Source organism: Camelus ferus, chromosome 11 (genome assembly GCF_009834535.1).
Source record: "Camelus ferus isolate YT-003-E chromosome 11, BCGSAC_Cfer_1.0, whole genome shotgun sequence".
In the NCBI taxonomy this organism is placed as follows: Eukaryota; Metazoa; Chordata; class Mammalia; order Artiodactyla; family Camelidae; genus Camelus; species Camelus ferus.
The window spans coordinates 61,559,441-61,584,290 of NC_045706.1; the positions used below are offsets into that span (position 1 = coordinate 61,559,441).

The 24,850-nt window shown below is 49.4% G+C and overlaps 1 protein-coding gene across 2 annotated transcripts in view; it reads left to right on the plus strand.

The window, feature by feature from the left end:
• The first annotated feature begins 2,833 nt into the window (after positions 1-2,833).
• Positions 2,834-24,850, plus strand: part of C11H10orf71 (chromosome 11 C10orf71 homolog) — a 56,096-nt gene continuing 34,079 nt past the window's right edge. For both annotated transcript variants that reach the window (XM_014562651.2, XM_014562653.2), the window contains exon 1: positions 2,834-3,099. The gene's annotated coding sequence lies outside the window, so the exon portion shown is untranslated. The remainder of the gene's footprint in view (positions 3,100-24,850) is intronic.

The window sequence follows — 24,850 nt, forward strand, 5'->3', positions numbered from 1 at the left end:
TCAGTGGGTTCCCATGGGTGTGGCCACCTGCCCTGGCATCAGGAAGTCTGAGACAGGAAGTGAGGCATGTGGTGTGGGGTCCAGGAGAGGGAGAGGGGAGTCCCTGCGGGGCATGTTTATCACAGCTGGAGGTGGCAGTGACTAGGGCAGGAGCTGTGGATGTGCAGATTGGTGTGGTGTTCAGAATGTGTCCAACACCATGGAAGGCTGGGACTCCAGGCCCTCGAAGGTCTCGGCAACCATGTCACAGTCCTTGTCCCTGAGCAGCTGGAGGCCTCTGGAGGAACACCCTTGCCACACCTGTGTCTCTGGCTGGTGAGGCACCCATCCTGCCCTCTCACTGTACTCACACTTCCTGCATCACACGGCATCATGGTTGCTGTCTTGTCTCATGTCCCCCAGGCTGTCAATTCTATGCCGGAAAGAGCTCCCACTCACACGGACTATACTCATTGCCGTCCTCAGCGCTCTTTGTGGATTCCCTCATGGAAACTTCACAGCTGAGAGAAACAGGGCCCAGAGAAGTGAGGCGATTTGCCCAAGGTCACACAGGTGGTTCAGTCCCAGACACTCTGGACCACGACCCTCCAGGTCCCATGAGAGAGCAGTCTGGGAGGGCTGTGTTCGCTGCGAGGACCCAGAAGAGGCTCAACACAGTATGGTTATGGGACGTGCAAGGTGTTGTAGGAACACAAAGCGGGGCGATGGGGACCATAGGGAGGGGAGGAAAGGGGAGGGGAGACAGAATGGGTGAGGGGAGACAGAATGGGTGAGGGGAGAGGAGATAAGGGAGAAGAGAGGAGATGGCGGAGGGGAGAGGTGATGGGAGGAGAGAGGTTGAGGGAGAGGAAGGGATGGGGAGGGGGGATCAAGAGAAGAAGGAAGGAGCAAGGAGAAAAGAAAGGAGAGAGAAAAGAGATGAGGGAGGAAGGAGAGATGAGGGAAGGAGGCAGGACTGAGCAAAGAGGTGGGAAGGAGGCGTAGCTCTGAGCAGGGCTCATGGGCCCTGGAACACATGGCATGAAGCGGAGCAGAGATCCCTGAAGCTACTGTGTGGGCAGGGCTGATCCGGAGGAACCCCATCCAGCAGGGGTGAGAAATCATCAACACATGGAGGCAAGGAATGTGACAAAACCAGAGCTGTCACTGGCATCGGCTGTCGTGTGAAGCTAGCGTGGAGCAGGGTGGGCCTCCTGCAGCAGAGAGTGCGGGTGGGAAGCCACTGCAGGGACCCAGGGAAACAAAGATATGGCCCCAACCAGGGGGCACAAAGGAGAGGTCAAGACATGGTAGGACTCGGAGAGAGGGAGAGGGGAGGCAGGAGGCAGTGGAAAGTTCCAGGCTTCTGCCAGTGGTGGATGGTGACCTTGCCATCCCAAACTTGAAACGATTTAATGAGTGCCTACTGGGTGCCAGGCCCTGGACCAGGCCCTCGAGATAGAATCTAGCTTCTTAATTACCACAAGGCCTCCAGTTGGGTTTGTCCCTCCTCATTTTACCCAGGAGGAAGCCTCGAGAAGTTCCCAGGAGCAGGGAGCATGGTGGGGACAGACCTGGGGGGTCTGTGTGATCCCAGAGCCCCAGTTCTTTCCATGCACCGTGAAATTACCCCCAGGTCATTTCCCTCGCAAAAGAGCATGACACGGTGACAGCTGACCCGGCTCTGAGTGTCCTAGTGGCCGAGAGCCAAGCTACAAATCACACCCCGTCACCACGAAAGCCAAAAGAACCAGCTCCCCTGCGTGGTCTGCTTACTCCAGCTGTCTCAGCTCCACCGGATCTATTGACGATTCACTAATCCAGCCAATAGCTGGCCACTGACCCACAATCTCGGCGGAGCCGGAGATGACACGCAGCCTCTACCCAAGCCCTTGGCTTTGCCAGAGGTAGTTCACGGTCAAAGAGTCTCCTTCAGAAGCAGCAGGATTTACTTGGCCCCGGGGGGTGGGGGTGGGGGAGCCTGGATAGCAGAACACCAGGCACCCCACGTGTTTGCATCCCTCTGTGACCAATCCCTGTTTTCAGTCTTTCTCTTGTGACCCACCTGCTGATGGCCATCTCGGCCGATTTCATTTGTGACTACAAGCTGAAGTGGCTGGGTGCTGGCCCCCAAAACATATGTCCGTGTCCTAATTCCTGGGATCTATGAATATGACCCTATTTAGAAGAAGGGTCTCTGCAGATAGAATTAAAGACCTTGTGAGGAGGAGACAGTCCCAGAGTATCCCAGTGTCCCCTAAATCTTATGACGAGTGTCCTTTTATAAGGAAGGTAGAGGGACACTGGAGACAGAGAGACAAGTAGGGGTGATGTAAGCATAGGGATTGGAATGATGTGTCCACAAACCAAGGGATGAATGGGGCTTCTAGAAGCTGGAAGAAGCAAGGAAGGATCCTCCCCTACAGCTTTCAGAGAGACAGCAACCCTGACGACCCCTTGCTTTTGGACATCGGGCCTCCAGGACTGGGAGAGAATTAACGTCTGTTGTTTTAAGCCGCCCAGCACGTGGTCCCTGGTTAGCACACAGGCTGACTTGTGCTTCTGACTGTCCAGCATGAGTTGCTATTTGCAGGAGAATTTGTGATCTCATCCCTCAGGCCCATGAGCCCATCGGGTCCTGCTCTGCCCTTGGCTGGAAAGGGAATCCCGAGGCTGCCTCTGCCTCTTGGGTGTGGAGCTCTGGGCCAGATGAGAAATGGGCCTATTTATAAACGAACAGAGCCAGAGGGCGGGTGTGGGGTCGGCCGAGGGCTTCACCAAGGTCATAGACCCAGTCCCTTGGGATGGAGGCATTGCCAAGAAGAGCCAGGCTCCCGAGGAAGTAAGCGGGGGGCGGGAGCACGCGGGCCTCTCTGAGCGGTGGGGCTGTGGTCCATTTCTGAGCAGCCTAATGCAGGAATGTCCAGCTGGCTTCCAAGTCATATCTGGTTTCCCGGGCAAAGGGCTGGGTGGGAGAGGATTCTTTCCCACTGCCTCACTGCCGCTCCGAGAAAGGAAGTGTGAGCGCCCAGGGCGAGCGCCCCTCGGGCAGCTCGTGTCCCGTCTGCGGGCAGTTGTGCCCTCCACGCTCCTGCCACCTTGAAGGGGATGCTGCACACGGTGAGTGAGCCCCTCGTTTCTCACCAGAAAGATCACTCTCTCCGCAGGGCCAGGTCGGGGGTACTTACGGGGTGGGATCTCAGCCCCAGGCTGCCCCAGGGAGGGCAGGAAGCTGTGTGGCAGTGCCAGGGATGTGGGTGGACAGGGACTCTGCTGATTAGAGCCTGAGTGGGAGGGATCAGGGTCTCCTCTCAGCGCGGCTGGTGCTGGACACAGCTGTCCGGCGGAAGTCACAGGGTACAGGCTGCCTCACCCGGCCCCACCGGCAGGCCTGTGCCTGGGAGATGCCCAGCTCTTCTGCACCAGGGGTCTTAGGCGCTAGCAGAAGGCTTTGCTCCACAGCAGGAACAGCCTCTGACCAGCCAGGAGGCCCACCTCGGTTACATCTCTGACCATATCATGTCTCTGAGTCTTGTATGTCTTGAAGCGCTTCTTATGAGAGTGAATTTCTGTAGAGTGAGTAGCTGAAGCAGGGAGAAGAATGGGGGCAGATGTTCACCTGCTTGAGTTCAGAGAAAAGAGCTTTAGTAAACTTTGAATCTCTGCTTCATCTCCTTCTTGCTGTGTGACCTTGGACAAGTCACTTAACCTCTCTGAGCCTCACTTCTCAGTTTGTAATATGGCCTACTTTGCTGAACTGTGGGGAGGTTAAATGGGACAGTATGTGTGACTGAAGCTCCACTCCCCATCCATAGAACCTGGGCTCATTTCCCAGGTCTTCAGACATCTTTTCTGTTTAACCTTTGTCTCTGGGAAAGTCTGCTGGAGCGGCAGGGGCCCTGTCCGAGCCAGCTGTGCACCCAGTCACCTGGAACACTCAGTGCAGCACTGTGAATCAGGGCTGGACTCTGTCTGCTGGGGACACTCAATGGGACATTCACGCAACTCACATGGGACGTATAAGCTTGGCTAACTACAGCCCACAGACCCCTCCTCCACCCTCGTCCCCTGACTCTGGGCTCTGGCCCAGCTGGTCCTGGTCAGAAGACCCAGATTCCAAGCCTGAAACCAAACCTGTGTCTTTATCATTCACTTGTCAAGCCCTGTCTTTCCTGTCGAAATCTGGCTATGACTTGCTCAAGGTTAAACTTATATTGAAGTAGACGCAGAATCTGCCCATGGTAGGGACTGTCTATGAAAAAGGACTTACCACCTCCACTACAGAGACAAGGGCCCTGCTCCCGGCTGCTTTGTGATCTTGGACAAGTCATCTTCATCTTTAAAATGCGTACAATTATATCTAAGTCTCAAAGTGACTATAGGTTTATCGTTAATCACCCAGCCTGACCTCTGCCATGCAGGAGTTCCCCGTTAATCTTGGGTCCCATCCCCTCCTCTTGCCTTGAGCCCCATTTTGTGTGAAGACAGCAATGTGGCTCGGGCCCCACACACAGGAGCAGGCTGGCTCAGGGAGCGCGCAAGAGCCAGGAGACCAGGGAAGCTGCAGGGGGCACTACCTCCCCTTTCTGGGTGCTGACAGTCCCAGCAGGGGCTCACCGCAGGGAGCTCACCCCCAAGAAGGAGAGGTAAGAGGGCGTCAAATGCCAGCATGGTCTCTCCAGGGTCTAAGGGAGGTGTCCTCACGCCTCTGCCCTGGGAAAGTCATCCCACTGAGGCCAGACTGGAATTGACCCCCACAACACATGCACACACATAACCCACCCATCTCCCCAAGTCTCCCAGCATCCAGGCGTGATGTTCCCCCAGTCACCTTCTGTCTCACATCCACTTGGTGGTCAAACCTAATACCGACCAATGGCTGCTTCCCTCCAAGACCCCTGTGCTGCACGGTCAGGCCCTCGCTGTACCTGCCACACTGTTTTACAGCCTCCTAGAGCCTCCCCGACCCTGTTCCTGCCCATGTTCTGCACTTGACAGGGAGCTCAGAGAACTGCTCCCGACCTCAGAGCAGGGCAATCATGCGAGTCTGGACACCACCCTTCCACCTGCAGTACAGGAGGATGCTCTGAGAATGTTTTGGTTTGGAGCCTGGATTTTTCTTACAACCTTGAGACTAGAGAAACAGACACCACACCTCTTCCCAGAGAAGAGCTCGAATTCCCACCTCCCATCCCAGCCCCCACCCCCTCCAAGCCCTGGCTTGTCCCGGGGCTGGCATCTCACAGGCCCTGCGCCAGCACTGAGCCAACAACCGGCCTCTCCCAACACGCACACGTGCACATGCGTGTTCACCCACACACTCCTCCACGCACCTGCATCTCCACAGCAGGGATCGAGGAAGGGAGGGGCTGTGCCCCCGTGTCCGTCCATGAATGAGAACCTCACCTTTGCACCTGGCTGGATGCAGTGCTTCCCACCCGCATGGGTATCCATCACCTTCAGCAGAACCTCTGTCAGCTCCAACAGAAGCTCTCAGGGGTGCTGCTCCCAGCCCCTCCGCAGGCACAGCCCTGCCAGGCTGCCCGGGTGAGCGGCAGAGGGAGGGCAGCCTGTGGGAGGACCCACTCTGACTCCAAGGATGCAGCCGGGGCTACAGTGACCTAGGCAAGATATGTGCTTGGTGCCTCAGCTCAGGCTGCCCAGGAGAGGTGGGCCAGCCATCTCCATCAGCCCCCACCCCCTGGATGCTGAAGGAGCTTTCCAGCCTGGCTGGGAACGTGCACCGGGTCATCCCTAAGGCCCCCGAAGGTCCCAGAACCCCGCCAGCCTGCAGGAGCCCCCAGGAAGGGACTGCATCAGCACTTCTGGAGCACCTGCTGGGCGGGCCCTGATCCCCACCAGCAGTTCCCACAGCGCGGACCACTGTCGCAGTACCAGCATCACCTGGGACCTTGATAGGGAGGCAGGTTCTCAGGCCCCAGCCCAGATAATGTTTAAACAACCTCCCTCCCCATGACACCAGGTTGAGAGCTTCCGCCCACACCACCCACTGGGCCCTCCCTGTGTCACCCTGGAACTTACCCCCCTTCTGCGGGCACCAGGGCCCCACGGCGCTCCTGCCGGGGAGCAGACACCTAGGCCCCCGAGCTCCTGGGATCGAGTCGCCTTCCCTCGGGCCTCTCATATTACTGACTGTGACACAGGCCCTGCCAGGAAGGGCTGGAGGCACGATTTGAACTCAGACCTGGTTACAGGTGTGGGCAGCCATAAATCAACATGGGCCGAGAATAGCCTGGGGGCTTACGAGGGCGAATACACAGGCCCACAGTAGGAAACGGGCCCAGTCAGCATCACCAGGCCCCCTCGGAGAAGGCTTTCTTGGCATCACATCCATTCCAGAAAAATCCCACAAATGGTTGCCACGTATTAATCAGATTTGTAAAGCAGTGGCCAGGGCAACGTCACTTTTGGGTACCTCACTTGAACCTCTCAGCGATTCTGGCCACAAGGGAAGATCAAGGGTGCTGTGGGGGCCGGGGACAGAGGTTGTGTCCCACAGACGTCAGTGAGGTTGCAGAGCAGAGCTGCTGGGGACGGGGGGGTCTCCTCCAGAAAGGAAAGGAGCTGGGGGAGGTGGTCTGGATCAGCTGGTGCCGTTGGATACCTGAGGCATCTGATGGATCGGACCAGCAGGTTCAGACAGCAGCAATCCTGGGGGCGGGGGCTCACACCCGCTGTCCTGCGAGTGTTGGCTCCCTTCCCTTACACCTGGCGGGCTGGTAGGGACAGAGCTGTCTGCGGGGCCTGCCTCCAAGGGTGACTGGAGCCAGGAAGGACAGACAGGAGAGAGCCATCGTCAGCAGACAAAGAGGTCATTAAAACAAAAAGTTGAAAAGATAACTCCCATGTATATCACAAGATGTTCAGACAAATTAAACATGTTTAGGCCAAATGCCAGGGATAAAATCCCAGCTCTACTAGCTGAAGCCTTGTGATCCTGGGCAAAGGACTGGATTTCTTTAGGCCCTAGTTTCCTGGCTGCAGTGGCCTGAACGGTGACCCCCAAGAGATATGTCAACATCCTAACCCCCAGAACTTGTGAATGTGACCTTATCTGGAGTCTCTGCAAATGTAATTAAGAATCCAGAGATGAAGAGATCATCTTAATCATCCAGGTGGGCCCGAAATCCAGGGACAAAGTCTCCTTTTAGAAGCACTCAGAGGAGAGAGACATACAGAAAAGGAAAGCCCATGGGGAAAGGATGCAGAGTTTGGAGGGATGCAGCCACAAACCCAGAAACAACTGGAGGAACCAGAAGCTGGACCAGCGCTTGAAGGCAGCTCAGCCCAGCCGACACCTTGATCACAGACTTCCAGCCTCCAGAATTCTGAGAAGATACATGTCTGTTGTTTTAAATCCCTCTGTTAGCAGTAATTTTTTACAACAGCCACAGGAAGGGTTCACAGAAGAAAGAATATAAAGAGGCAACAAGAGGGGGTCAGCTTAGGTCACATGCATTTATGCAAAAGAACAGCACGCAACCACACAAAGACATTTGTGGACAGTCATTAAGAATGAGGCTGGTGTTCAAATTTTAATATCAAATCGGAAAAACAGAGTACCAGAATATTACATTGCAAACGTATATGAATCCAACTTTGCTTTTCTTTTTGATCTGATTTGATTTTTTACTGTATGTAAATTTTTTTGGTTTTTATTTTTTATTGAAGTATATACAGTGTATGATGTTGTGTTCATTTCTGGTGTACAGCATAGTGATTCAGTTATACATATATATGTTCCTTTTCATATTCTTTTCAGTATAGGCTGTTGCAAGGTACTGAATATTGTTCCCTGTGCTATACAGTAGGATCTTGTTGTTTATCTATTTTACATATAGTAGTTATTATTTGCAAATCCTGAACTCCCAATTTATTGCTGCATCCCTGCCTTTCCCCCTGGTAACCATAAGTTTGTTTTCTATGTCTGTGAGTCTGTTTCTGTTCTATAAAAAAGCTCATTTGTCTCATTTTTTAGATTTCATGTATTAGTGAAAGCATATGGTATTTTTCTTTCTCTTCCTGGCTTACTTCACTTAGTACGACAATCTCCAGGTCCATCCATGTTGCTGCAAATAGCATTATTTTATTCTTTTTTAGAAGAAGATGTGATAAATATATATATATATATATATACATACACACACACACACACACACACACACACAATGGAATACTACTCAGCCATAGAAAAAGAATAATTTTGTTTTTAAAAGTATGCCCAAAAAAGGGAAAAATGACAATGACCATCTCTGGGTCATATGACACCACGTTCTTTATTACCTTTTTTGCTATTTTTGATATTTTCCAAATTCCTCCTCAATTAGTATAACTTTTATTATCAGAAAATAAAAGAACGGTTCTAAGATGCTCTTCCTGCAAATGTCACATATTTGTGCAAGCCCCCCTGGAAGCCCGCTTTCTTTCCACCTCAGATCTCATGAGATCCTTCCAACAGCCCCATGAGAAGCTCAGCTGTGGCTCCATTTTGTAGGTGGGAAAACCGGGCTCCGAGCAGTGCAGGGCGACCACAGAGCCAGCCCAGGGCCAAGGCTGGGAAAGGAACACAGCCTGTCTGCCTTCTGAGCCTCGCGTGGAAAGCCATGCTCCCCTAACCCACAGAGATGGCGCTCTGTCCTCACCTCCCTCTCCCGACCATGCCCAGGACGTGGCCTGTCCTTCAAGTCAGAACGACTGATCAAAGCCTCAAGTGCCCTCCAGGCAGAGATAAATGACAAGATCCTGGGATGCCGGTTTCCTTGTTTTAAATGGAATGACAGATAAATCATTTCTACTAACTGTTTTTACCTGGCTGCAGGAAATGATGCATCGCCATCTTTTAAAAGAAAATTAAGCCTTTAATTCCATGGCACCTGTAATAAAATGGTACTTCAGCTCTCGGCCCTGAATATATGGCCCGTCTTGTCCTAATTTACTATTGCGATGCTGCCTGAAATGTTCGGAAGTTATTAATGTGGCAATATATTCAAGCACCAAACCTGGCCTTCGAATGCAGTTGAAGCGCTCAATTAACACAACAGATGGCCATGCGGGAGCCAAAGGGGTGATATCGAGAGGTCGGCCGCACAGGCGGGGTGCAGAGCTGGTGGTGCGAGTGCTGCAGGGAGCCTCAGTTACTTCCCCCTGGAAGGTGGAGATTGTGATACCTCCTTCACAGGTACAAGGTACCAGGTTCGGATCTGTGCCTGGATCTCCAATGAGCACCACCAGCTCATTCTCTGCCAGGAATGCCCCAAATGCCATTCTCTTCATTCTTTTTCTCTCCTGGTCCAGAGGAGAGCTACGGATGCTTCCACATGCATACTGATCCTTAGCATGTGTGTGTGCACGCTTGCACGTGGGGTAATTCATCCCTAGGCTCTGAGCAGGCACATCTCACTGTACTTTGAAGAGCAGGTCTTTATGACCAGGGAACTGCTCAGCGATCCATGCAAAGATATGCTGGGGCGAAATTTCAATGTAAGATAAAGGACAGAGTCCTGAGGGCTTCTAGGCCCCCTGCTCATCATCTTGTGCACCTCTCTTCTCTCCGTGGGCGTGTGATGCTGCCAGGGAGACCGTGTGCCAGTGTCAGCTGACCTCACGAGCCCTCCCTGCTGGCTAGCCATTGGGACAGCCACTGAAAGTGTGCCTCTCCAAATGAACTGATTGACAAACACAGACAGACTCACAGACGTAGAAAACAAACTTACAGTTACCAGCAGGGAAAGTGAGGGCAGGTTGGAGGGATAAACTGGGAGTTTGGGGTTTGTGGATGCTAACTACTATATATAAAAGAGATAAACCACAAGGTCCTACTGTAGAGCACAGGGAACTATATTCAATACCTTGTCATAGCCTATAATAAAAAGAATATGAAAAGGCATATGTATAACTGAATTGCTATGCTGCACACCAGAAATTAACACAACATTGTAAATCAGCTATACTTCAATAAAAAAGAAAGAAAGTGTACATCTGAATAAGGCCACTTGAATGAGAGCCCTCTTGTTCTGCAGAAACTACCAAATGGGCTCAAAGATACTGCTGGGGTCTCTGGGGTCAGGAACTTCAGATTTTTCCGTGGGTCTCTCAGGAGGGGCTCCCATCCCCTGCGAGGTACAAGGCAGCCCTCTGCCCTCCCCAGGGTAAAGTTCGTGTATTTTCAGGGACGGGGATGTGGGATAGTTCATTTAGCTTTCAGCAAATCCACATAAGGGGAATCATTGCAAACCTGTGTTTGGAGCAGAAGACAAAGGTGGAAGTCTCAAATGTGGACCTGATCCCTTAGCAATGAGCATGAGCCAAGCCTCCTCCGATTACCAGAGCTGGCGACCCAAGGGACAGACAAAGCTACGGCTGAGGCTACTTTTCTGGGGGAACCAGGATGCTTGAGCCACCAGAGCAGTTACTTGAGCAAATTATTTAGATAACAGTAGTACCTCTCTCATAAGATTGTTGTGATTATTAAAAGGAATCAATACATGGGCTCAGCCACACAGAGGCGGTCACTACCTGTTAGGTGTGGAAACCAGCCCCCTGCACCATGGCTTCCTAAAACTTAGGCAGCCCATACATGGCAGACAGTGTGTGTAAATACTCATACCACTGGGAGTCCTGCTTGGGTTTCCTCTTCCTCATTCCTCCCAACCAAGCCTCCAGAGCCAAATTCTATCCAAATGACCTCCTCCCTCCCCTCCCTGAGCTTCTGGGCTACCATCTCTCTCTCCTGGACCCCTACAATGTCCTTCTGATGGGTCCTGCCCCCGTCTCATCCTCACAGCACTCTGTTTTCCATGCAGCAACCAGAGAAATCTTTTTTATTATTTATTTTTTAATTGAAGGATATTTATATAATATTCTATATAAGTTACAGGTGTACAATATAGTGATTTACAATATTTACAAGTTATACTCCATTTATAGTTTAAATTTTAAAAATATTAGCTACAGGGTTTTTTATAATTTTTATAATTTATAATAATTGTAAAATATTAGCTAGTGTTGCACAATGTATCCTTGTAGCTTATTTTATACCTAACAGTTTGTACCTTATAATTTCCTACCCCTATATTGCCCCTCCTTCCTTCCTTCTCCCCACTGGTAAACACTCGTTTGTTTTCTATATCTGTGAGTCTGCTTCTTATTTTGTTAAATCACCAGTTTGTTGTATTTTTTTAGATTCCACATATAAGTGATATCACACAGTATTTGTCTTTGTCTGACTTAGTTTACTTAGCAAGCCCATCCATGTTGCTGCAAATGACAAAATTTCATTCTTTTTTATGGCTGAGTAGTATTCCATTTTGATGGATGTATGTGTATATATATATAATATATATATGTCACATTATTATCCACTCATCTGCTGGTGAACACTGAGGTTGCTTCCATATCTTGGCAATTGTAAACACTGCTGCTATGAAATCTTTTTTAAATGTTCATCAAATCCTATCAACCCCATGATTAAACTCACCTTTGGCTTCCTTAAGGCTGAATAAAATATAAACTCCAAGCCCTGGCTTTCAAGGCTCCACATCCTGTCTGCTCTATGCGCTCAGCTTGAAACCCCAACCTGAAGCCCCAAATGTAAGTGCTGTGAAAGTCTTGGTCACTGCTGTATCCCATTGCCTGGCCCATGGTGGTTACAAAACCAGTGCATATGGAAGAAATGAGGGAGTCAAAGGAAGGCACACTAACTATACTGCATTTTCCCACTGGACAGGGCAATAGACACTAATGAAAATAAATCCCTTTGGCAAAGCTAATTTCAATTCTTCCTCCTAAGCTGGGAGTCTGTGGGGCTCAGATGGCTGAGGAAAGAGTTTGTACGCACCCCACCTGTATCTCCAAGAGGCCTAGGTGTCCTCGGGGGGAAGTGGCCCTAGAGGGACCACCGCACTCAGCTGCACAGGCCATGGGCTGCACAAATCCAGGGATGCCACTGATACAGAATGCTGCTCCTAGAGTTTGCAGGTTGGGCAGAGCAGAAGCTCTAGATCTTCCAACCTGCTCGCTTAGGAGGGAGCCCCCACTGAGTCCCCTCCCTCAGCCCTGCCCAGACCCCTTCTGCCCTCAACTGGTCTCCTCCTTAAGAATTCTCAGACCAATAAACCAGAGACCAAAACGGATGATCATCACTGGGTGAGAGGGAGGGTGGAGCATCAGACAGGGCTCACGGTGACTTTGGCGTCGTCAAGTACAGCTTTCAGTCCTGTCTCTGCTGCTTCCTGTCTGCGAGAACTGAACCGCAAGCTCCCAGCACACAGAGATGCTCAGAACATTTGGGCTGGCCTGAACGAGATACCTGCGTGGCAGGGCTGATGGAGAGATGGCAGGGCTTGTGCCTCATGGCAGACTCAGTACCTATCAGTTCCGCCAGCATAAGCAGCTTCACATGACCCAGAGTCAACACATCCTTGCTTCCTTTATTTGAAGCGTAAATAAATAATTATATTCCTATAATGCCGAGCGTTAAGTTACCATTACTCCTTCTTGCACATGAGGCCACTGTAGCTCAGAGGTTCAATGGTTGTCCAAGTCCCCACACTGCTGGTAATGAGACCATGACTTACCCTGGCCCTTCAGCTCCTGTGAGGCCAGTGTTCCCAAGGCCACAGGACATAGGAGCCAGAGACTTTGATCTTGTGGACTCAGGTCTGCAGGTCCAGGTTCCCTCTTGCCCCCATCCTACTCCCCACCTGCCTTCCAGTTGGCTCTGGGGTCTATCCTTCTGCCTAAAAGTGGAAGGAAGAGGGTAGGACTCCCTGAAAACAAAATCCCTACCCTATAACTGAGCTTGACTGTCATGTCCCAGTCTGAAAACCTGGGACAGCACTGCTGACGGTCCCGATGACAGCCCAGCTGGGAAGGCAGCTATATTTAGCCACATGCTTGACCTACGATGTTATCAGGAGCAGAACCAAAAGGTTGGGGAGGAGGGAGGTGGCAGAGAGAAACCCCACCCCGCACTGCCCCAGCCGTGCAGCCGTGATGAGCTGGTCAGGAAAGTTTCCACTTTCTGAACACATCTTTTTTTTCCAACGTTAGGGAGCTTTTGTGATTTGCCCAGGGCTTTTGGCCTGGAGGTAGAGGCTAAAATCAATCAACGGATTTGCAGCCAGAGGCATCTCAGCAAAAGGGAGTTAAGAAGCACCTTGGCCGTGGGTCACAAAGCCAAGTTTCCCTTTGCATCCCTGGGCACCCGCAACAATATGAGGGCGTCTCTGGGCAAACAGCACATGGGCACTGGGAGAAGACCTGGGCCATCAACAGGGTGGATCTGAATCCCAGATAACGATGCTCCCCACCTCATGGAATTTTTGAAATGATCAAATGAAACATAAACATGACAAGTATGCAGCAGTGTAAACGCTGTGCCAGTCTCTCCCCTCCGCTCCATCCTCACAACCCTACGAGATAGGATTTCGCCAATCTATCCCCACTCTGCAGATGAAGCAACTGAACGCAACACTCAGAGAAGGCGATTCGCCTGGAGTCTCAATGGCAATCTCAGCAGTGCTCGTGTTGCACAGACACCAACATTTCCCATCTCTGGGTTTGACCTGTGTGCTCAGTGGTCCGAGAAAATCAAGGTTGGGGGCGGGGGTGATGGTGCTAATTTCCCAGAAGCAATCTTACCTCTGCTCTTTGAAGTGTCGCGAAATTGACTGGAGGCTGCTCCTGTCAGCAGCGCTTCTCCAGGCTGCTGAAAGCACTTTTAGCACCTGATTAAAAAGGAGCCTTATTTTTCCTGAGCAATTACCAGCCTCTCTCTCATGATCTCATCCCAAAGAAGAGGAAGAAAAATGATGGAAGGCTGGCCTCCAGATGCTCACCCCGGGAAACTCTGAACGGGCTGACGCGCCCGCGGGTGAGGAGTGCCAGGCATGGCTTGACCACAGGCAGCTAGCAAGGCTCGCCATGGGGGGTCATCTGTATCCTTTCTGGTTCCAACAGAGGCCCTGCATCAGGCTGTGACCTGGCTCCTGGGGGATCTGAGAATGAAGCAAAAGGAAGTAAGGAACTAGCCTGACTCACAGTCCTCCTGCAGAGAGGTCACCCCTCATCATTTCCCCAAACCGCTCTGCCTCGGGGCATATTAGCCTTGAGGTATATACACTAAAGGAATCACTCCGGGGAGATAACCTCTTGGCCGAAAGCACAAGCCAATTGTTAAGCAGAAAAAGATTCAGACCCAGGGTTCTAAACAGCACCCTGCATTATATCATGCTGCCTCCTAGCATCCCTAGGCTGCTTTTTTTTTTTTTTTTTTTCAATTGAAGTACAGTCGTTGTACAATGTTGTGTCAATTAGAGTTCCGGTCTTGTATTCATCCCGCTTCATTCCTTCTGGTCCCAACAACATCTGTCACTGGGAGGGCGCCCCACCCATGGGCGTGGCTAAAGACTGCCGCCAGCTCCGTTTGGCCCGAATTGCGTCACGTCGTGGGCAAGCCACACCTGGTCTGAGTCATAACCAGGGCTCCTACAGCTCATAGTAGCAAGGAGCCATAAAAAGGAAATAGCCAGGGCTGCCAAAGATGTGGTCAAACAGGCAGGCTTACTCATTGCTGGTGGCAGTGAAAAGCAATTTGGCAAGATGTACGCATACCAGGCTTGATGGTATGCGCCTCTTTGATCCAGTAATCACACATCTGCAAATATAGCTTCAGACAATAAGTCTGAATTTCTTTTTTAAATCCTATCTAAAACTGTATTCATTGTAGCATTTCCTAAGGAGCCAAATACCTTGAAATTCTATAGTGTGGCATATTAAGCCATTAAATATAGTATTTCAGAAGAATTCGGAATAGCATGGGAATGCTTTTGTTATCAAGTTTAATGACAAAAGAAGGTTATGAAATTGTGCAGATGGTATGATCACAACTATGTTAAAAAAAAAGTGAATGAATAAATGGCACATAGGACTTACAGGGGAAGGGTTTTTGTTTGTTTGTTTGGTTGGTTGGTTGGTTGGTTTTTTAAGCAGTTTTTAGGTTTACAGGAAAATTGAGTAGAATGTACAGAGATTTCCTATATACCCGTTGCCTCCACACAAGCATAGCCTCCTTCCTCCTTATCAACTTCCCGGGTGGGATTTTTTCCCCCTACTTTCTTTTTTTTTTCCCCTCCAAATTGTCAAATTGTCTTTAATGAGGAAAATACATTTTATTGGGAAAGAAGGCAAGAAGAGAGGAAGAGCAGGAGGAAAGGCAAGAAGAGGGACCCCTCACCCCAAAGGGAGAACGCAGACTGCTTCTCAGCCCTTTCGATTTCTGATACACATTTTTATTTCACCAGCTGTTGGAGTTCCTCACCGTTTTAAGTTTGTGATATCATCTCCCTTGTCCACATACTTTTTCCTGGGGGAAGGGGCGGGGAGGGGAGACCATTTTAATGTTTTCTCAACCCTGAAACCGTCCCCAAAACCCCAAATTCAAGCTGGCCTCCAACGGAAGCCTCCTTAGCTCACTCTCCCTCTTCCCGTACCTGAGACACGTTTTCCTGCCGACGTTGAACACCCCGTGACCTGCAGCCTTGGAGCCTGGGCAGAGATTCTCTGGCTTTCATACACACACACACACACACACACACACACACACTCTCACACTCCCCCTTGATGATGGGGAAAACATAACCTGCAATGCCAGCCTCCTACCAGCAGGGGGCAGAGTGGAAGCCAGGCCGGTGTGCGCATATCAGGATCCCCAGTACCCAGAACCAGAGGGGCACAGGAAGGTTGCATGAGTGAGTGGTTGCCTCTGGAAACCCATTTTTGGCACTCTTTGGAGCTTTAAATTGGGAATGGGCATTTCTGGGCAGTGATGGAGTTTACATGCATTAGATCACCCCACAGAAAGAACCTGCTTTGGCCTCTAACAGATCTAAGGGCCATTTTCACCCAAGTGTGCGGCGGAGGAAAGAGGCCAGCACTGAGGACTGCCATCCCCACATCACTGAACCTGGACCGGACTCCTTCCTCCCTGGGGCCTTCGTTGCCCCAGTTATGGGATGAGGCAGTGGGATGACCTTCCATGATATTGTTCCATGACCCCTTTAAGGATTGCTTGAATATAAAACAAACTCTCAATACTGAAGACATTTTAGGGGATACTTTTTATTTTTTATGTCCTACATAATAACATCAACAAAGAATTCAGGGTAAGATTCTTAGAAAGTTAGCCCCCCAAACAGTAGAAATCAGTTTCTCGTTCTCTTTTTGGTAATACGGTAATAGAGTCTAGCCCACAAACCTGCCGGTACCTCACACACACACAAATACAGACATATTCGCACAGACTCGTACACATTTCCCATCATCACCACCAGCCCCATGTATATGGTAAGTGCATATGGAAGATGTTTAGGAAAGGGACCACCCAGTGGAACTTCAAAAGGGAAAGACGCAACTTGGGTGTGAATTAGGAGGAAATGACACTGGGGAAATGGAGGCAAAAAGCTCTCCATTGGGACTTAAAATAGATGAAAGACTGGGCTATTTTCATCTTTCCAGGGCAGGAAGACCTGAAGGGTGACTGTGCTGACTTTTTGCCCTGTAATGGTACTGTTCTCTGTTGCTTAAATGGATGGCGTTGGCAAGGTCTACACCGGGGACCTCATTCTAGGACCAGAGATAAAACACACCCACTCTAAATCTCACTTGGTGCCAGCCTGGCATTAAGTATGGGACCAAGGATTGATTATGCATTGTTTCCCTTAATCTATACAAAAACTGCCAGGTCGACATCATTATACCCACTTTATAGATAAAAACATTGAGGCAGAGGGTGGATTAATAAAGTTCCCACGCCCACAGAGCTCGTCGTAAGAGGCCAAGCTGGACTCTGAAAGCCAGATGCCAGCTCTTTTCTTGCGCAGCCCCCTTTCGTCTGGAAGGGTTGGGAGGGGTGTGGAGGGGTGGCCAGCATTCCTTAGAGGAGGTGGAACACATTCCCTGAGGTCACAGCTCTGCCTTGAAGTCTTGCTGTGGAGATTTCCTCTCCATTCTGGGCTGACCTGGCATTTTGACAGCAATCTTTTTTTAAAATAGGTCCTGAAGGGTGGGGCCCGGAACTGGTGGTTTGATCTTGCTCCAAATTAAAGCTATGGTCAATGGCAGCCCCTTTGCCTGGAATCCACAGTTTTCCATGATGCCCTGTGTGGTGACATCATTTGTATGTCTGACGTGCTGACGTACGCAATCCTTTGTTTAAAGAGTTCTTCCTCTTCAGAGTAATTCAGAATGCTGCACCCTAATTGGTGGAGCATTTTGTTTGTGGCAGGAGGGCTGTCTTTAGATGAGGATGGTTTGTGAGTTTATTGCCCAAACATACTCTGATTTGGGTGAAAGTCCTGTCTGTTCATTCTTCCTATTCCTGGCTTTTCACATCCCTTGCAGTGAAGTGAGAATCAGGGATAAGAAGCTTCAGCTCACTCGCAGCTCCGGGCCCTGCCTTTACAGACCCCAGTGGTCTCCAGGGAAGAGTCCCGGGGTCCCTGGATCCACAGTCTGGAACCCTGGGCTTAAGTTCCAGTTCTGCCCCCTCTTTTACTGGCTGATTTTGGACAAGTTGTTCTGTCCCTACTGTGCCTCTAGGACTTGGTTTCCCAGCTGTGAACAAGGTAATGTCTCAAAATGCTTGGTTAAGACCAGCAGTTACAGAAGAATCCCCTGGAGGGCTTGTCAAAACAGCCCTTTCTGGGCCCGGCCCCAGAGTGTCTGATTCAGTGGAGCCTGAGATTCTGCATTTCCTGACACGCTCCCAGAGGCTGACACTGCTGGTCCAGGGTCGCTGCTTGGGGAACGTCTGGCTGATAGTGAAGGGGTGTGCGGTGAGAGCCGTGTTATTATGATGCAGGGCAGGGGTCTACACCCAAGGGAAAATGCTCCCTTCACCACCACCTGGCACACTGCAGGGCGGTGTTTTTCCTAACTCCAAATAAAGATCATCTAGGGTGCTTGTTTCCAAACAACACAGATTCTTTGGCCCCAACCCAGACTTATCAAATTAGATGTTCCAAGGGAGGGGCTTGGTAATTCATAATGGAACAAGCCTGCAGATCAGTCTTACCATCAAAGATGGCTGGGAAACACTGCAGCTTGACCACTAGTTCCAGACTGCAAAAATGTTATGTGAAGGCAAGTGGCCCATGTCCCCTCCAAGTGGAGATGGGGATAGTAAGCCAAAGCTTCTGGGACACAAGGACGACGTATCTCCCAGCCTAGTAACTGATACCCTGTAAGACCTGGGAGCCAGACTTTGGGGGTTTCTTATGGCATCAGGGTGAGTGACAAAGAAGACCTAAAGTGAACTTCTGTGTGGCCCTCATCGTCAGCACCGGAGACACCTGCCCAAAGCAAGGCACTCATCCACTTCTACACAGGCAGCTACGTCCCATCTCTGTCCCCAAAGGCTTCTGCACCAAGGAAGCAAAAGCACAACTTGACACAGTGGGATTTACACACATCAGATTTACATAGGAAGCTTTGTAACCATCCCCCATGTGTGGCTGAGCATTGCCTCAGACCCATAAAAACAGAAGTATAAGGGGTGGGGTGCAGCATCGCGATGTTTAATGCTCCCCAGGTGATCGTGGTGCACGGCTGGCCCCGTGCTGAAGGGAGGAGGCAGGACAGCTGGCACACCTTCCCAGGGTCTCACCTTTGCAGCAGCATGCCCACCCAGAGACGTGGTTACAACCTCCTCCACTGGTCCAGCGTGCAGGCGCTTGTGGAAAATGAAAACTCATGAAGTCACATCGGATGCTTCTTCAAAAACTGATATTTTTTTGAAAAGATGCTCATCATTAATCATTAAGGAAATGGAAATCAAAACCACAAAGAGAGACCACCTCACACCCATTAGAATGGCTACTAGAAAAAAACAAGAAAAGAAGAGAAAAGAAAAGAAAAAGTGTTGGTGAGGATGTGGGGCAATTGGAACCCAATGAGTGTTGGTGAGAAGGTAAAATGGTACCGCCGCCATGGAAAACAGTATGACGGGTCCTCAAAAAATTCAAAATGAAATTATAAGGTCCAGCAATTCCACTATCTGCACGTATACCCAAAAGAACTGAAAGCAAGATCTTGAACGGACATTTGGACATTCATGTTCATAGCAGCACTATCCACAGTAGCCAAAAGGTGGAAGCAACCCAAGTGTACACTGATGGATGAGTGGATAAACAAGATACGCCATATACACGCAATGGAATAATATTCAGCCTTACAAAGGGAGGAAATTCTGATACATGGTCCAACGTGAATGAACCTTGAGGACATGATACTAAGCAAAATAAACCAGTCAGTCACAAAAAGACAAATACTGGATGATTCCACTCAGATGAGTTACCTGGAGTAGTCAACTTCATAGAGGCAGAAAATGAAATGGTGGTTGCCAGGGGCTGGAGAGAAGGGGATGGGAAGTTATTGCTGAATAAATACTGAGTTTCAGTTTGGGATGATGGGAAAGTTTTGGAGACAGATAGCGGCGATAGTTGCACAATAGCACGAATGTACTTAACGCCACAGAATTGTATGCTTAACAATCGTAAAGACCGGACATTTTATGTTGTGTGTATTTCACCACAACTTTTAAAAATCACAACATTAAGAAAAAAACAAAACTGCCACTTTGTAGAAACAAGGAAGATCTCCTCCACGATACAGTGGACGTTTTCCGAACCAAATGTAAGAGTCAGGACTCCTGCTAAGGGGAGCGTGACAGGCACGTGTCAGTTTTCAAAACATCTCCTACCAGAGGCACCGGAGAACCCAAGGGACACTCCACTCTCTTCCCAAGCACAGAAATAACCTGCTGGGGAAAAACTGCAAATGAAGAATGTCGGTCACAGAAGTTCACATATCAATGCCGGGCACACGTACACGATGGCGTTGCGTTCATTGACCCCTTGTCACTTTCGTTCATTCATTTCCTGTTTCCCTCTGAAACGGTGGCCAGGCACCGGGGCTGGGAGAAGCCTGGGAGCCGAGAGCTCTTCACCCAGCAGGTCCTTTCCTGGGGAAAGACGGGAAGGGAGAGTCTGACTTTTCACAGGCTGTTTTGGAGCAGTGGGATGGGGTGGTGGGGTGGGATGCAGATGGAGGATGCTCCGGGCAGGACCTCATCTGGGGACTGGCTTTCAGGGAAGCTGTGTGTCCTTCGCTCTGCAGCCCCCGCCCCAGCAACACAATCTGAGCCTGAGGCGTGAGTTAAAAACGCAGATGATGCTGCCCACGCCTGTGGGCCCCGGGGCAGAGGGGGCAGGGGAGACCACTGCCCGGCCCACCGCTGGGTTCTGAGAAGCCTCGTTCCCAGGAAGAGGCGTTTGGGGGGTTCAGCCCCTCTGCCCACCCATCTCTTTTCTGAGCCAGCGATGGATCGTTTTCATTTCACTCCGATTGAACAGCGAGACTAAACGGGGTCCAATTTCTGATCAGCGTCATTTCTCTCAGACTTGCTTAGGGAAGACAAAATCCATTAAACTCCCCCCCCACTTCCCTCGGAGAGTTGCTGAGCGCCCTGTGGCAGCAAGATGGCAGCTCTGGGGGGTGGGGGGGCAGAGGCTCATTTTCCGTGGCTCAGTGACTGGCTTATTGTAGGTTCTTAATAAATATTCAATCATAACAATCTTAATTACTGGATTACATCATGTCTGTCTTAGGGTAGGAGATAAATAAATAATGCCATAATAATCACGAGCCTCTAAGGGAGGCCTGCTAGCTTTGAGCTCCCACTTCTACGCAGGCGGTTTTAATAAATTTGGGTGGATTTCATATTTCACGGAGACGTATCTGCTCACAGCAGGTAAATGTATCTGGAGATAAGCCTTATTTAGTATTCATTCATGCCGGCAGAACACTTCCTGGTTTCTTGGTTTATGTGTTCTTCAAGATTTAGTTCAGCTCAACACGGCTTCTAGTTCTCTGAGTGCTCAGGGGTGTCCGGCGGCGAGGAAGGTGTCAGGGCAGGTCTGGCCCCACCCACTGGCTTTAGGGGACACACTGAGATGGGTTAGCTAACTGGGGACCAGTTATTTCTCTCCAGCACAGCCTGAGCCGTCCCCTGCTCCGAATGAAGTTGCAAATAGTCCTGGCAGGTGATGTAAACGATAAAGTTAGCCGGTTGGCAGCAGGAGGGCACATGCCCTGCCTGAAGGGGCAGCCCCGCTCAGCCCCAGCTCCTGCCCCCGAGCAGGAATGCCACGTGAGGGTGCTTGATCTTCCATTAAAAAGAGTCAGAAATGCCACTGTCACTCCCAAATCTCCCGGTTTTTAAAGGCTGCTAACCAATCCAAATTATTTTAGAAAAAAACCCTCCTTCAGACTTTTGGATCCCATCTGGCCATAGGCCACACTAGACGAATCTGGAGTCTAAGGCTGAGAGTGAGGGCTATGAAAGGAAAGGGGTGTGCTGGTTCCCCCAGGAAGGCTAGGGAAGAGCCAGAAAGCCCGCGGCCAAATTGTGGGGTGCCTGGGGTCTGCCACAAGTTCTGTTATCTGCTAGATTTGTCATGTGACCTCCAGAAGTCCCTAAGACCCTGCTCCCTGTGCAGGGAAGTGGAGGGTGGCAAGGCTGCTGCGCCCCCCCTCTGAGGGCTAGATGAGAGCCAGCACCCCCTGAAGCGATGGGGAGCCCTCTGCCCACCAGACGGCACCGTTCATGCCAACAGAACAGAGACTAGTGGATGCCCAGGAAGTCGTGTAGAAGCCTCACATCTCTCTGAATCTGGGCCTCTGGAAGCTTCTGCAGGCAGGGGTGGGGAGTTGGGACCCGAACCTCAGAGTGCAAACCTGGACGAGAGATGGTTCTCAGAGCTGCTCATCAGAGAGTGTACAGTCTGGCTCTGTCCCAGCCTCGCAAGACACCTGTGCCAGTCCCAGTCCTGTCGTGGGTGTCTGCCTCCTGCTCTGTGCACTTTAGAGGACAGGACAACGCAAAAGAACGTCCTTTGGTGGAGCCGAGGGGCGGGGAGAGGTCTTGACACCCTCGTTCCTCCAAGAAGCCAGAGCTCTGATGAGACTGATGGCTAGTGAGCCCGGCATCTCTTCTGTGGTTGTGCGCATCCCTGCCTCCCTCCTGGGGCCCGAGGTGACCCTCTGTGGCAAAGACAATGCCTCTAAAGGGACCTTTGCATGTGCAAGGATTCAAGAAGCAGCTTTTGCCTGAGCCATGGTCACCACATCATAGCACTGGCCACTGGAGAGTGACTTCCCTGGCCCTCGGGAGAAAGTAGACAGCTCCGGACTTTCTAGAGAAACTCCCCCTGCACTGGGGTATTTTTAGCTCCACCACCCCATCCATCCATTCCAGGGGTGTTCACGTCACGGGTGAAATTAGCCACCCACCTTGGCCAGGCGAAGGTGGCTCCTGCAGGGCGTGTGGGGCGGGGTGACGGAAAGTGTCTCAGTGGGCTCAGATTTCCCTGCAAGTTGGTCCAACTATAATCTCTTGTCAAAAGCAGAAACAGGTTTTCTTCACCCTGCTGCAAATCATCTCAATGAAAGATGCATTATTACTAAAAAATAAATGAATAAATAAAAGGAAAAAATTCAACGCATGCACACATTCTGCTTACAAAACAACATTCGTTGGCTTTCGGTGTCTTTTTACCTAATGCTTGGCGATATGTGATTTGAGAACATTCTTCCCACGACTACATTTTTACAGTTTAAAAAAATTTACATGGGTATATAGACTCCATTTGTTTAACTCAGCTACTTAACAAGCTTCCATAAATATTTTCTTCTATTTTAATGTCTCAATTTTTAAGTACAGATTTAGTCAACCAAACTCTAAAATTGAACGTTTAATTGTTTCTGGTGTTTTGTGTCCCTGCCAATATTTGTAGAGATGTTGGCCTCTCTGAAGCCACTTTATATCAAATAACCCTAAGTGAGGTTACCAGACAGACTGGAGTCTAAGGGACGGGCCAGGCGGGCCCAGGTGCCACATCCTTTGCCATGTGGCCCTGGGGACAGTCTCAGATCTCGCCCTGGCTCCCAGCGAGCCTGCCAGTGTCCTCTGACTCCCTGCTGAGTCTCTCTCCTTCCCCAGGATCTCCGACCTCCCCTACAACTCCCTCTGACCCTTTCCTTCCTGCCGCAGGGAAGTTTCTACTTTTTTTTTTTTTAATTATGAAACATTTCAAATGTACACAAAAGTTCAGAAGATAGTATAACAAAGGCCCAATTTCAAAAATCTTGTTTCATATACTCCCACCCATTTCCCCATACACGGAATTACTCAGAAGTAAGTCCCAGATTTCAATCATTTCATTCATAAATGTTAGTGTGGGTCTTGCTAAATAATAAAGCTTCTTTTTGCAACATACTATTAACACAGCTAAAATGTTAGCAGTAATTCCTGAATATCATCAAGTATTCAGGCAGCCTGCAGACCTCCAAGTGGTCTTATAAATGTTTGCTGTGGACGGTTTTTTGGAATGAGCATCCAAAGAGGGTCTATCTATGGCATTTAAACACTGTGTCTCTTTAGTGTCTCTTAATCAATAGGTCCCACCTGCTTTGATTTCAAAGGCTTATTTGTTAAAGAAATTGGTCATTTGTCCCATAAAGTTGTCCAAGCCCCAGGTTTTGCTAATTGCTTCCTCATGGTGTCATTTAACAGTTTCTTCTGTTATAGGAACAGTCATCGCTATAATCTATTAGTTAAATTCAGAGTTAGAGTCTTGTTCTGAGTTAGGTTTTTTTTTTTTTTTTTTTTTTTTTGGCTTCCTGGGTGATGTGTGTTTTTAAAAGGAGACGTCTTGAGGCCATTTTTTTGGTCAGGGGTTTGAAAAATGATATTATTCTAGTTTTACTCTTCCTTCTTTACTAGAGAAACTCTCCTTCATCCATCTTCACTTTGGACTATTTGGATAGTTCATACAGCAAAGTCAGGTGAGGTACCTGACCCTGCTCAGCTTTTCAGGGGAATAAAGCTGCTCCCTGGACCCTCCAAGGGGACCATGGAAGGTTGTCTGAGTTGTTGTCTTTTCAGTATCATTATGAACTCATGCGTTTAGACATATTCAGTGTGTTTCAATCCACCGAGGCTGTTACTTGTACTAATGTACAAAGTGGTCCATCTGTTGTGGGTGAGAATCTCTTCCAAGTCGGCTCCTTACTTGTTCTGATGTCATCCCGACAATCTCTCTCAGGCTCCCTGCCTTCCATGTGACAAGGGGTTCCGGACTCCTCTTACACATTTTCAGCTCCAGATCAGGGAATGTTTGTTCTTTTTAACAAGAAATCATATTCAGAGACAAAAATCTTGGTGCAAAAGAGAGTCATTGCTGTCACGTTCGTTACTGTCTCTAGGCCTGTTCAGTAGGAAATCCTTTTCTTTTTTAAGAGAAAGTGTTTCTTGATACTACATTTTCATGTATTTGATTTTATATAATCTTTTTATATTGATATCAAATATATAGGTGCTGAGGCTTACTTACCATTTGATTTTATATTTTCATCCTTTTTCTCTAACACTAAAAAAAACTTGCTTTCTAATGATATTAACACACTTCCTATTTCATTTTATTTATATTTATCTATGTTTCTGAAAACAGTTTAGGGTTTTACTTTACAGTTCATTTTATATTACGACGTATCTTCCTTATGGATATTAAGACAAAATAATGTATTTTAAAATCATTTGAAATAATTCCCCTTTATGAAATTATGCCACCTACATATTAAGGTCATTTGTTTCATTTTGCTGTCAATTCTTAGAGACCACCTCTTTTGTTAAGCTTTGATTTGATTTAGTTTGATAATTCTCTAAGGGACTTACATGGCTCCACGTCAAACCTAACAAACAAGGCAGGCTTGGAGAAGTCTAGCTCCTACT